Below are 15,000 nucleotides of genomic sequence, written 5' to 3' on the forward strand. Positions count from 1 at the left end.
CTATCAATCTAGATATCTAGCTATCTAGCAATCTATCTAGATATCTAGCTATCTAGCTATCTATCTAGCTATCTAGGTATCTATCAATCTAGCTAGCTATCTAGCTATCTAGCCATCTAGCTATCTATCTAGCTATCTAGCTATCTATTCAGCTATCTATCAATGTAGCTATCTAGCTATCTATCAATCTAGCTATCTAGCTATCTAGCTATCTAGCTATCTATCAATCTAGCTATCTATCAATCTAGCTAGCTATCTAGCTATCTATCAATCTAGCTATCTATCAATCTAGCTATCTAGCTATCTATCAATCTAGCTAGCTATCTAGCTATCTAGCTATCTATCTATCTAGCTATCTAGCTATCTATCTAGCTATCTAGATATCTATCAATCTAGCTAACTATCAGGTAGATTATCTAACTACCTAGCTATCTATCAATCTAGCTATCTATCTAGCTATCAATCTAGCTAGCTATCTAGCTATCTAGTTAGCTATCTAGCTATCTATCAATCTAAATATCTAGCTATCTATCAATCTAGCTAGCTATCTAGCTATCTATCTAGCTATCTAGCGATCTATCAATCTAGCTATCTAGCTATTTATCTAGCTATCTATCACGCTATCTATCTAGCTAGCTAGCTATCTATCTAGCTATCTAGCTATTTATCTAGCTATCTATCAATCTAGCTATCTATCAGCTAGCTATCTAGCTATCTATCAATCTAGTTATCTATCTAGCTATCTATCAATCTAGCTATCTATCTAGCTATCTAGCTATCTATCAATCTAGCTATCTAGCTATCTATCAATCTAGCTAGCTATCTAGCTAGCTATCTAGCTATCTATCTAGCTATCTAGCTATCTATCTAGCTATCTAGCCATCTAGCTATCTATCTAACTATCTAGCTATCTATCTAGTTATCTATCTATCTAGTTATCTATCTATCTATCTATCTATCTATCTATCTATCTATCGATCTATCTATCTATCATCTATCTATCTATCTATCTATCTATCTATCTATCTATCTATCTATCTATCTATCTATCTATCTATCTATCTATCTATCTATCTATCTATCTATCTATCTATCTATCTATCTATCTATCTATCTAGCGATCTATCAATCTAGCTATCTATCTATCTATCTATCTAGCTAGCTAGCTATCTATCTAGCTATCTAGCTACCTATCTATCTATCTATCAGCTAGCTATCTATCAATCTAGCTATCTATCTAGCTATCTACCAATCTAGCTGTCTATATAGCTATCTATCAATCTAGCTATCTAGCTATCTATCTATCTATCTGTCTATCTGTCTATCTATCTATCTATCTATCTATCTATCTATCTATCTATCTATCTATCTATCTATCTATCTATCTATCTATCTATCTATCTATCTATCTATCTATCTATCTATCTATCTATCTATCTATCTGTCTATCTGTCTATCTGTCTATCTGTCTATCTGTCTATCTGTCTATCTGTCTATCTGTCTATCTGTCTATCTGTCTATCTGTCTATCAGTCTATCAGTCTATCTAGTTATCTAGCTATCAAGCTATCTAGCTATCTAGCTAGCTATCTAGCGATCTATCAATCTAGCTATTTATCTAGCTATCTATCTAGCTTTGTATCTAGCTATCTAGCTATCTGTCTAGCTATCTAGCTATCTATCTAGCTATCTAGCTATCTATCTAGCTATTTATCAATCTAGCTATCTATCAGCTAGATAGATAGATTATCTATCTATCTATCTATCTATCTATCTATCTATCTATCTATCTATCTATCTATCTATCTATCTATCTATCTATCTATCTATCTATCTATCTATCTATCTATCTATCTATCTATCTATCTATCTATCTATCTATCTATCTATCTATCTATCTATCTATCTATCTATCAATCTAGATATCTATCTAGCTATCTAGCTATTTATCTAGCTATCTATCAATCAAGCTATCTATTTAGCTATCAATCTAGCTAGCTATCTAGTTAGATATCTAGCTATCTACCAATCTAAATATCTAGCTATCTATCAATCTAGCTAGCTATCTAGCTATCTAGCGATCTATCAATCTAGCTATCTAGCTATTTATCTAGCTATCTGTCAAGCTATCTATCTAGCTATCTAGCTATCTATCTAGCTATCTAGCTATCTATCTAGCTATCTATCAATCTAGCTATCTATCAGCTAGCTATCTAGCTATCTATCAATCTAGTTATCTATCTAGCTTTATATCAATCTATCTAGCTATCTAGCTATCTAGCTATCTATCAATCTAGCTATCTAGCTATCTATCAATCTAGCTATCTATCTATCTATCTATCTATCTATCTATCTATCTATCTATCTATCTATCTATCTATCTATCTATCTATCTATCTATCTATCTATCTATCTATCTATCTATCTATCTATCTATCTATCTATCTATCTATCTATCTATCTATCTATCTATCTATCTATCTATCAATCTAGATATCTAGCTATCTAGCTATCTATCTAGATATCTAGCTATCTAGCTATCTATCTAGCTATCTAGCTATCTATCAGCTAGATAGCTAGATTATCTAGCTATCTAGCTATCTATCAATCTATCTATCTATCTAGCTATCTAGCTATCAATCTAGATATCTAGCTATCTAGCAATCTATCTAGATATCTAGCTATCTAGCTATCTATCTAGCTATCTAGGTATCTATCAATCTAGCTAGCTATCTAGCTATCTAGCCATCTAGCTATCTATCTAGCTATCTAGCTATCTATTCAGCTATCTATCAATGTAGCTATCTAGCTATCTATCAATCTAGCTATCTAGCTATCTAGCTATCTAGCTATCTATCAATCTAGCTATCTATCAATCTAGCTAGCTATCTAGCTATCTATCAATCTAGCTATCTATCAATCTAGCTATCTAGCTATCTATCAATCTAGCTAGCTATCTAGCTATCTAGCTAGCTATCTATCTAGCTATCTAGCTATCTATCTAGCTATCTAGATATCTATCAATCTAGCTAACTATCAGGTAGATTATCTAACTACCTAGCTATCTATCAATCTAGCTATCTATCTAGCTATCAATCTAGCTAGCTATCTAGCTATCTAGTTAGCTATCTAGCTATCTATCAATCTAAATATCTAGCTATCTATCAATCTAGCTAGCTATCTAGCTATCTATCTAGCTATCTAGCGATCTATCAATCTAGCTATCTAGCTATTTATCTAGCTATCTATCACGCTATCTATCTAGCTAGCTAGCTATCTATCTAGCTATCTAGCTATTTATCTAGCTATCTATCAATCTAGCTATCTATCAGCTAGCTATCTAGCTATCTATCAATCTAGTTATCTATCTAGCTATCTATCAATCTAGCTATCTATCTAGCTATCTAGCTATCTATCAATCTAGCTATCTAGCTATCTATCAATCTAGCTAGCTATCTAGCTAGCTATCTAGCTATCTATCTAGCTATCTAGCTATCTATCTAGCTATCTAGCCATCTAGCTATCTATCTAACTATCTAGCTATCTATCTAGTTATCTATCTATCTAGTTATCTATCTATCTATCTATCTATCTATCTATCTATCTATCATCTATCTATCTATCTATCTATCTATCTATCTATCTATCTATCTATCTATCTATCTATCTATCTATCTATCTATCTATCTATCTATCTATCTATCTATCTATCTATCTATCTATCTATCTAGCGATCTATCAATCTAGCTATCTATCTATCTATCTATCTAGCTAGCTAGCTATCTATCTAGCTATCTAGCTACCTATCTATCTATCTATCAGCTAGCTATCTATCAATCTAGCTATCTATCTAGCTATCTACCAATCTAGCTGTCTATATAGCTATCTATCAATCTAGCTATCTAGCTATCTATCTATCTATCTGTCTATCTGTCTATCTATCTATCTATCTATCTATCTACCTATCTATCTATCTATCTATCTATCTATCTATCTATCTATCTATCTATCTATCTATCTATCTATCTATCTATCTATCTATCTATCTGTCTATCTGTCTATCTGTCTATCTGTCTATCTGTCTATCTGTCTATCTGTCTATCTGTCTATCTGTCTATCTGTCTATCTGTCTATCAGTCTATCAGTCTATCTAGTTATCTAGCTATCAAGCTATCTAGCTATCTAGCTAGCTATCTAGCGATCTATCAATCTAGCTATTTATCTAGCTATCTATCTAGCTTTGTATCTAGCTATCTAGCTATCTGTCTAGCTATCTAGCTATCTATCTAGCTATCTAGCTATCTATCTAGCTATTTATCAATCTAGCTATCTATCAGCTAGATAGCTAGATTATCTAGCTATCTAGCTATCTATCTATCTATCTATCTATCTATCTATCTATCTATCTATCTATCTATCTATCTATCTAATCTATCTATCTATCTATCTATCTATCTATCTATCTATCTATCTATCTATCTATCTATCTATCTATCTATCTATCTATCTATCTATCTATCTATCTATCTATCTATCTATCTATCTATCTATCTATCTATCTATCTATCTATCTATCTATCTATCTATCTATCTATCTATCTATCTATCTATCTATCTATCTATCTATCTATCTATCAATCTAGATATCTATCTAGCTATCTAGCTATTTATCTAGCTATCTATCAATCAAGCTATCTATTTAGCTATCAATCTAGCTAGCTATCTAGTTAGATATCTAGCTATCTACCAATCTAAATATCTAGCTATCTATCAATCTAGCTAGCTATCTAGCTATCTAGCGATCTATCAATCTAGCTATCTAGCTATTTATCTAGCTATCTGTCAAGCTATCTATCTAGCTATCTAGCTATCTATCTAGCTATCTAGCTATCTATCTAGCTATCTATCAATCTAGCTATCTATCAGCTAGCTATCTAGCTATCTATCAATCTAGTTATCTATCTAGCTTTATATCAATCTATCTAGCTATCTAGCTATCTAGCTATCTATCAATCTAGCTATCTAGCTATCTATCAATCTATCTATCTATCTATCTATCTATCTATCTATCTATCTATCTATCTATCTATCTATCTATCTATCTATCTATCTATCTATCTATCTATCTATCTATCTATCTATCTATCTATCTATCTATCTATCTATCTATCTATCTATTTATCTAGCTATCTATCAATCAAGCTATCTATTTAGCTATCAATCTAGCTAGCTATCTAGTTAGATATCTAGCTATCTACCAATCTAAATATCTAGCTATCTATCAATCTAGCTAGCTATCTAGCTATCTAGCGATCTATCAATCTAGCTATCTAGCTATTTATCTAGCTATCTGTCAAGCTATCTATCTAGCTATCTAGCTATCTATCTAGCTATCTAGCTATCTATCTAGCTATCTATCAATCTAGCTATCTATCAGCTAGCTATCTAGCTATCTATCAATCTAGTTATCTATCTAGCTTTATATCAATCTATCTAGCTATCTAGCTATCTAGCTATCTATCAATCTAGCTATCTAGCTATCTATCAATCTATCTATCTATCTATCTATCTATCTATCTATCTATCTATCTATCTATCTATCTATCTATCTATCTATCTATCTATCTATCTATCTATCTATCTATCTATCTATCTATCTATCTATCTATCTATCTATCTATCTATCTATCTATCTATCTATCTATCTATCAATCTAGATATCTAGCTATCTAGCTATCTATCTAGATATCTAGCTATCTAGCTATCTATCTAGCTATCTAGGTATCTATCAATCTATCTAGCTATCTAGCTATCTATCTAGCTATCTATCAATCTAGCTAGCTATCTAGCTAGCTATCTAGCTATCTATCTAGCTATCTAGCCATCTAGCTATCTATCTAGCTATCTATTCAGCTATCTAGCTATCTATCAATCTAGCTATCCAGCTATCTATCAATCTAGCTATCTATCAATCTAGCTAGCTATCTAGCTATCTATCAATCTAGCTATCTATCAATCTATCTATCTAGCTATCTATCAATCTAGCTAGCTATCTAGCTATCTAGCGATCTATCAATCTAGCTATCTAGCTATTTATCTAGCTATCTGTCAAGCTATCTATCTAGCTATCTAGCTATCTATCTAGCTATCTAGCTAGCTATCTAGCTATCTATCAATCTAGTTATCTATCTAGCTTTATATCAATCTATCTAGCTATCTAGCTATCTAGCTATCTATCAATCTAGCTATCTAGCTATCTATCAATCTAGCTAGCTATCTAGCTACCTATCTAGCTAGCTATCTATCTAGCTATCTAGCTATCTATCTAGCTATCTAGCCATCTAGCTATCTATCTAGCTATCTAGCTATCTAACTATCTAGCTATCTATCTAGTTATCTATCTATCTATCTTTCTATCTATCCATCTATCTATCTATCTATCTATCTATCCATCTATCTATCTATCTATCTATCTATCTATCTATCTATCTATCTATCTATCTATCTATCTATCTATCTATCTATCTATCTATCTATCTATCTATCTATCTATCTATCTATCTATCTATCTATCTATCAAGCTATCTAGCTATCTAGCTAGCTATCTAGCGATCTATCAATCTAGCTATCTAGCTATTTATCTAGCTATCTATCTAGATATCTATCTAGCTATCTATCTAGCTATCTAGCTATCTAGCTATCTATCTAGCTATCTAGCTATCTAGCTATCTAGCTATCTAGCTATCTAGCTATCTATCTAGCTATCTAGCTATCTATCTAGCTATCTATCTAGCTATCTAGCTATCTAGCTATCTATCTAGCTATCTGTCTAGCTATCTAGCTATTTATCAATCTAGCTATCTATCAGCTAGATAGCTATATTATCTAGCTATCTAGCTATCTATCTAGATATCTATCTAGCTATCTATCTAGCTTTCTATCTAGCTATCTAGCTATCTATCTAGCTATCTAGCTATCTAGCTATCTATCTAGCTATCTAGCTTTCTATCTAGCTATCTATCTAGCTATCTAGCTATCTAGCTATCTATCTAGCTATCTGTCTAGCTATCTAGCTATTTATCAATCTAGCTATCTATCAGCTAGATAGCTAGATTATCTAGCTATCTATCAATCTATCTATCTATCTAGCTATCTAGCTATCAATCTAGATATCTAGCTATCTAGCTATCAATCTAGATATCTAGCTATCTAGCTATCTATCTAGATATCTAGCTATCTAGCTATCTATCTAGCTATCTAGATATCTATCAATCTATCTAGCTATCTAGCTATCTATCTAGCTATCTATCAATCTAGCTAGCTATCTAGCTAGCTATCTAGCTATCTATCTAGCTATCTAGCCATCTAGCTATCTATCTAGCTATCTAGCTATCTATTCAGCTATCTAGCTATCTATCAATCTAGCTATCTAGCTATCTATCAATCTAGCTATCTATCAATCTAGCTAGCTATCTAGCTATCTATCAATCTAGCTAGCTATCTAGCTATCTATCAATCTAGCTATCTATCAATCTATCTATCTAGTTATCTATCAATCTAGCTAGCTATCTAGCTATCTAGCGATCTATCAATCTAGCTATCTAGCTATTTATCTAGCTATCTGTCAAGCTATCTATCTAGCTATCTAGCTATCTATCTAGCTATCTAGCTAGCTATCTAGCTATCTATCAATCTAGTTATCTATCTAGCTTTATATCAATCTATCTAGCTATCTAGCTATCTAGGTATCTATCAATCTAGCTATCTAGCTATCTATCAATCTAGCTAGCTATCTAGCTACCTATCTAGCTATCTATCTAGCTATCTAGCTATCTATCTAGCTATCTAGCCATCTAGCTATCTATCTAGCCATCTAGCTATCTAACTATCTAGCTATCTATCTAGTTATCTATCTATCTATCTATCTATCCATATATCTATCTATCTATCTATCTATCTATCTATCTATCTATCTATCTATCTATCTATCTATCTATCTATCTATCTATCTATCTATCTATCTATCTATCTATCTATCTATCTATCTATCTATCTATCAAGCTATCTAGCTATCTAGCTAGCTATCTAGCGATCTATCAATCTAGCTATCTAGCTATTTATCTAGCTATCTATCTAGATATCTATCTAGCTATCTATCTAGCTATCTATCTAGCTTTCTATCTAGCTATCTAGCTATCTATCTATCTATCTAGCTATCTAGCTATCTAGCTATCTATCTAGCTATCTAGCTATCTATCTAGCTATCTATCTAGCTATCTAGCTATCTAGCTATCTATCTAGCTATCTGTCTAGCTATCTAGCTATTTATCAATCTAGCTATCTATCAGCTAGATAGCTATATTATCTAGCTATCTAGCTATCTATCAATCTATCTATCTATCTAGCTATCTAGCTATCAATCTAGATATCTAGCTATCTAGCTATCTATCTAGATATCTAGCTATCTAGCTATCTATCTAGCTATCTAGGTATCTATCAATCTATCTAGCTATCTAGCTATCTATCTAGCTATCTATCAATCTAGCTAGCTATCTAGCTAGCTATCTAGCTATCTATCTAGCTATCTAGCCATCTAGCTATCTATCTAGCTATCTAGCTATCTATTCAGCTATCTAGCTATCTATCAATCTAGCTATCTAGCTATCTATCAATCTAGCTATCTATCAATCTAGCTAGCTATCTAGCTATCTATCAATCTAGCTATCTATCAATCTATCTATCTAGCTATCTATCAATCTAGCTAGCTATCTAGCTAGCTATCTATCTAGCTATCTAGCTATCTATCTAGGTATCTAGATATCTATCAATCTAGCTAACTATCAGGTAGATTATCTAACTACCTAGCTATCTATCAATCTAGCTATCTATCTAGCTATCAATCTAGCTAGCTATCTAGCTATCTAGTTAGCTATCTAGCTATCTATCAATCTAAATATCTAGCTATCTATCAATCTAGCTAGCTATCTAGCTATCTATCTAGCTATCTAGCGATCTATCAATCTAGCTATCTAGCTATTTATCTAGCTATCTATCACGCTATCTATCTAGCTAGCTAGCTATCTATCTAGCTATCTAGCTATTTATCTAGCTATCTATCAATCTAGCTATCTATCAGCTAGCTATCTAGCTATCTATCAATCTAGTTATCTATCTAGCTATCTATCAATCTAGCTATCTATCTAGCTATCTATCTATCTATCAATCTAGCTATCTAGCTATCTATCATTCTAGCTAGCTATCTAGCTAGCTATCTAGCTATCTATCTAGCTATCTAGCTATCTATCTAGCTATCTAGCCATCTAGCTATCTATCTAACTATCTAGCTATCTATCTAGTTATCTATCTATCTAGTTATCTATCTATCTATCTATCTATCTATCTATCTATCTATCTATCTATCTATCTATCTATCTATCTATCTATCTATCTATCTATCTATCTATCTATCTATCTATCTATCTATCTATCTATCTATCTATCTATCTATCTATCTATCTATCTATCTATCTTTCTAGCTTTCTATCAATTTAGCTTTCTATCTAGCTATCTATCAATCTAGCTGTCTATCAATCTAGCTATCTAGCTCTCTATCAATCTAGCTATCTAGCTATATTTCAATCTAGCTATCTATCTATCTATCTATCTAGCTAGCTAGCTATCTATCTAGCTATCTAGCTACCTATCTATCTATCTATCAGCTAGCTATCTATCTAGCTATCTACCAATCTAGCTGTCTATATAGCTATCTATCAATCTAGCTATCTAGCTATCTATCTATCTATCTGTCTATCTGTCTATCTATCTATCTATCTATCTATCTATCTATCTATCTATCTATCTATCTATCTATCTATCTATCTATCTATCTATCTATCTATCTATCTATCTATCTATCTATCTATCTATCTATCTATCTATCTATCTATCTATCTATCTGTCTATCTGTCTATCTGTCTATCTGTCTATCTGTCTATCTGTCTATCTGTCTATCTGTCTATCTGTCTATCTGTCTATCTAGTTATCTAGCTATCAAGCTATCTAGCTATCTAGCTAGCTATCTAGCGATCTATCAATCTAGCTATTTATCTAGCTATCTATCTAGCTTTGTATCTAGCTATCTAGCTATCTGTCTAGCTATCTAGCTATCTATCTAGCTATCTAGCTATCTATCTAGCTATTTATCAATCTAGCTATCTATCAGCTAGATAGCTAGATTATCTAGCTATCTATCTATCTATCTATCTATCTATCTATCTATCTATCTATCTATCTATCTATCTATCTATCTATCTATCTATCTATCTATCTATCTATCTATCTATCTATCTATCTATCTATCTATCTAGCTATCAATCTAGATATCTATCTAGCTATCTAGCTATTCATCTAGCTATCTATCAATCAAGCTATCTATCTAGCTATCAATCTAGCTAGCTATCTAGTTAGCTATCTAGCTATCTACCAATCTAAATATCTAGCTATCTATCAATCTAGCTAGCTATCTAGCTATCTAGCGATCTATCAATCTAGCTATCTAGCTATTTATCTAGCTATCTGTCAAGCTATCTATCTAGCTATCTAGCTATCTATCTAGCTATCTAGCTATCTATCTAGCTATCTATCAATCTAGCTATCTATCAGCTAGCTATCTAGCTATCTATCAATCTAGTTATCTATCTAGCTTTATATCAATCTATCTAGCTATCTAGCTATCTAGCTATCTAGCTATCTATCAATCTAGCTATCTAGCTATCTATCAATCTAGCTATCTATCTATCTATCTATCTATCTATCTATCTATCTATCTATCTATCTATCTATCTATCTATCTATCTATCTATCTATCTATCTATCTATCTATCTATCTATCTATCTATCTAGCTATCAATCTAGATATCTAGCTATCTATCTAGCTATCTAGGTATCTATCAATCTATCTAGCTATCTAGCTATCTATCTAGCTATCTATCAATCTAGCTAGCTATCTAGCTAGCTATCTAGCTATCTATCTAGCTATCTAGCCATCTAGCTATCTATCTAGCTATCTAGCTATCTATTCAGCTATCTAGCTATCTATCAATCTAGCTATCTAGCTATCTATCAATCTAGCTATCTATCAATCTAGCTAGCTATCTAGCTATCTATCAATCTAGCTATCTATCAATCTATCTATCTAGCTATCTATCAATCTAGCTAGCTATCTAGCTATCTAGCGATCTATCAATCTAGCTATCTAGCTATTTATCTAGCTATCTGTCAAGCTATCTATCTAGCTATCTAGCTATCTATCTAGCTATCTAGCTAGCTATCTAGCTATCTACCAATCTAGTTATCTATCTAGCTTTATATCAATCTATCTAGCTATCTAGCTATCTAGCTATCTATCAATCTAGCTATCTAGCTATCTATCAATCTAGCTAGCTATCTAGCTACCTATCTAGCTATCTATCTAGCTATCTAGCTATCTATCTAGCTATCTAGCCATCTAGCTATCTATCTAGCTATCTAGCTATCTAACTATCTAGCTATCTATCTAGTTATCTATCTATCTATCTATCTATCTATCTATCTATCTATCTATCTATCTATCTATCTATCTATCTATCTATCTATCTATCTATCTATCTATCTATCTATCTATCTATCTATCTATCTATCTATCTATCTATCTATCTATCTATCTATCTATCTATCTATCTATCTATCTATCTATCAATCTAGATATCTAGCTATCTAGCTATCTATCTAGATATCTAGCTATCTAGCTATCTATCTAGCTATCTAGCTATCTGTCAATCTAGCTAGCTATCTAGCAATCTAGCTATCTATCTATCTAGCTATCTATCTATCTATCTAGCTATCTAGCCATCCAGCTATCTAGGGATCTATCAATCTAGCTATCTAGCTATCTATATATCTATCTAGCTATTTAGCTATCTAGCTATCTATCTATCTATCAATCTAACTATATAGCTATCTATCAATCTAGCTATCTATCTAGCTATCTATCTTGCTATCTAGCTAGCTCTCTAGATACCTAGCTAGCAATCTATCTAGCTATCTAGCTAGCTATCTAGCTATCTAGCTATCTATCAATCTAGCTATCTATCAATCTATCTATCTATCTATCTATCTATCTATCTATCTATCTATCTATCTATCTATCTATCTATCTATCTATCTATCTAGTATTTAGCTAGCTATCTAGCGATCTATCAATCTAGCTATTTATCCAGCTATCTATCTAGCTATCTATCTAGCTTTGTATCTAGCTATCTAGCTATCTAGCTATCTAGCTATCTATCTAGCTATCTAGCTATCTATCTAGCTATCTAGCTATCTATCTAGCTATCTATCTAGCTATCTAGCTATCTAGTTAGCTATCTAGCTATCTATCAATCTAGATATCTAGCTATCTATCAATCTAGCTAGCTATCTAGCTATCTGTCTAGCTATCTAGCTATCTAGCTATCCATCTAGCTATCTAGCTCTCTATCAATCTAGCTATCTAGCTATCTATCTATCTATCTATCTATCTATCTATCTATCTATCTATCTATCTAGCTATCTATCTAGCTATCTAGCTATCTATCAATCTATCTATCTGTCAGCTTGCTATCTAGCTATCTATCAATCTAGCTATCTATCTAGCTATCTACCAATCTAGCTGTCTATCTAGCTATCTTGCTATCTAGCTATCTTTCAATCTAGCTATCTGGCTATCTATCAATCTATCTAGCCATCTATCTATCTATCTATCTATCTATCTATCTATCTATCTATCTATCTATCTATCTATCTATCTATCTATCTATCTATCTATCTATCTATCTATCTATCTATCTATCTATCTATCTATCTATCTATCTATCTATCTATCTATCTATCTATCTATCAATCTATCTATCTATCTATCTATCTATCTATCTATCTATCTATCTATCTATCTATCTATCTATCTATCTATCTATCTATCTATCTATCTATCTATCTATCTATCTATCTATCTATCTATCTATCTATCTATCTATCTATCTATCTATCTATCTATCTATCTATCTATCTATCTATCTATCTATCTATCTATCTATCTATCTATCTATCTATTTATCTAGCTAGCTATCTAGCGATCTATCAATCTAGCTATCTAGCTATTTATCTAGCTATCTATCTAGCTATCTATCTAGCTATCTATCTAGCTTTCTATCTAGCTACCTAGCTATCTAGCTATCTATCTGGCTATCTAGCTATCTATCTATCTATCTAGCTATCTATCTAGCTATCTATCTAGCTATCTAGCTATCTATCTAGCTATCTATCTAGCTATCTAGCTATTTATCAATCTAGCTATCTATCAGCTAGATAGCTAGATTATCTAACTACCTAGCTATCTATCAATCTAGCTATCTATCTAGCTATCAATCTAGCTAGCTATCTAGTTAGCTATCTAGCTATCTATCAATCTAGCTATCTAGCTATCTATCTAGCTATCTAGCCATCTAGCTATCTATCTAGCTATCTAGCTATCTAACTATCTAGCTATCTATCTAGTTATCTATCTATCTATCTATCTATCTATCTATCTATCTATCTATCTATCTATCTATCTATCTATCTATCTATCTATCTATCTATCTATCTATCTATCTATCTATCTATCTATCTATCTATCTATCTATCTATCTATCAATCTAGTTATCTAGCTATCTAGCAAGCTATCTAGCTATCTAGCTAGCTATCTAGCGATCTATCAATCTAGGTATCTAGCTATTTATCTAGCTATCTATATAGCTATCTATATAGCTATCTATCTAGCTATCTATCTAGCTTTCTATCTAGCTATCTAGCTATCTAGCTATCTATCTAGCTATCTAGCTATCTATCTAGCTATCTATCTAGCTATCTTTCTAGCTATCTAGCTATCTAGCTATCTATCTAGCTATCTATCTAGCTATCTAGCTATTTATCAATCTATCAATCTATCAGCTAGATAGCGAGATTATCTAGCTATCTAGCTATCTATCAATCTATCTATCTATCTAGCTATCTAGCTATCAATCTAGATATCTAGCTATCTAGCTATCTATCTAGATATCTAGCTATCTATCTAGCTATCTAGGTATCTATCAATCTAGCTAGCTATCTAGCTATCTAGCTATCTATCTAGCTATCTAGCTATCTATCAATCTAGCTATCTAGCTATTTATCTAGCTATCTATCTAGCTATCTATCTAGCTATCTATCTAGCTTTCTATCTAGCTATCTAGCTATCTATCTAGCTATCTAGCTATCTATCTAGCTATCTATCTAGCTATCTATCTAGCTATCTAGCTATTTATCAATCTAGCTATCTATCAGCTAGATAGCTAGATTATCTAGCTATCTAGCTATCTATCAATCTATCTATCTATCTAGCTATCTAGCTATCAATCTAGATATCTAGCTATCTAGCAATCTATCTAGATATCTAGCTATCTAGCTATCTATCTAGCTATCTAGGTATCTATCAATCTAGCTAGCTATCTAGCTATCTAGCCATCTAGCTATCTATCTAGCTATCTAGCTATCTATTCAGCTATCTATCAATGTAGCTATCTAGCTATCTATCAATCTAGCTATCTAGCTATCTAGCTATCTAGCTATCTATCAATCTAGCTATCTATCAATCTAGCTAGCTATCTAGCTATCTATCAATCTAGCTATCTATCAATCTAGCTATCTAGCTATCTATCAATCTAGCTAGCTATCTAGCTATCTAGCTAGCTATCTATCTAGCTATCTAGCTATCTATCTAGCTATCTAGATATCTATCAATCTAGCTAACTATCAGGTAGATTATCTAACTACCTAGCTATCTATCAATCTAGCTATCTATCTAGCTATCAATCTAGCTAGCTATCTAGCTATCTAGTTAGCTATCTAGCTATCTATCAATCTAAATATCTAGCTATCTATCAATCTAGCTAGCTATCTAGCTATC

Source organism: Lissotriton vulgaris, chromosome 4_1 (genome assembly GCF_964263255.1).
Source record: "Lissotriton vulgaris chromosome 4_1, aLisVul1.2, whole genome shotgun sequence".
Lineage (NCBI taxonomy): Eukaryota > Metazoa > Chordata > Amphibia > Caudata > Salamandridae > Lissotriton > Lissotriton vulgaris.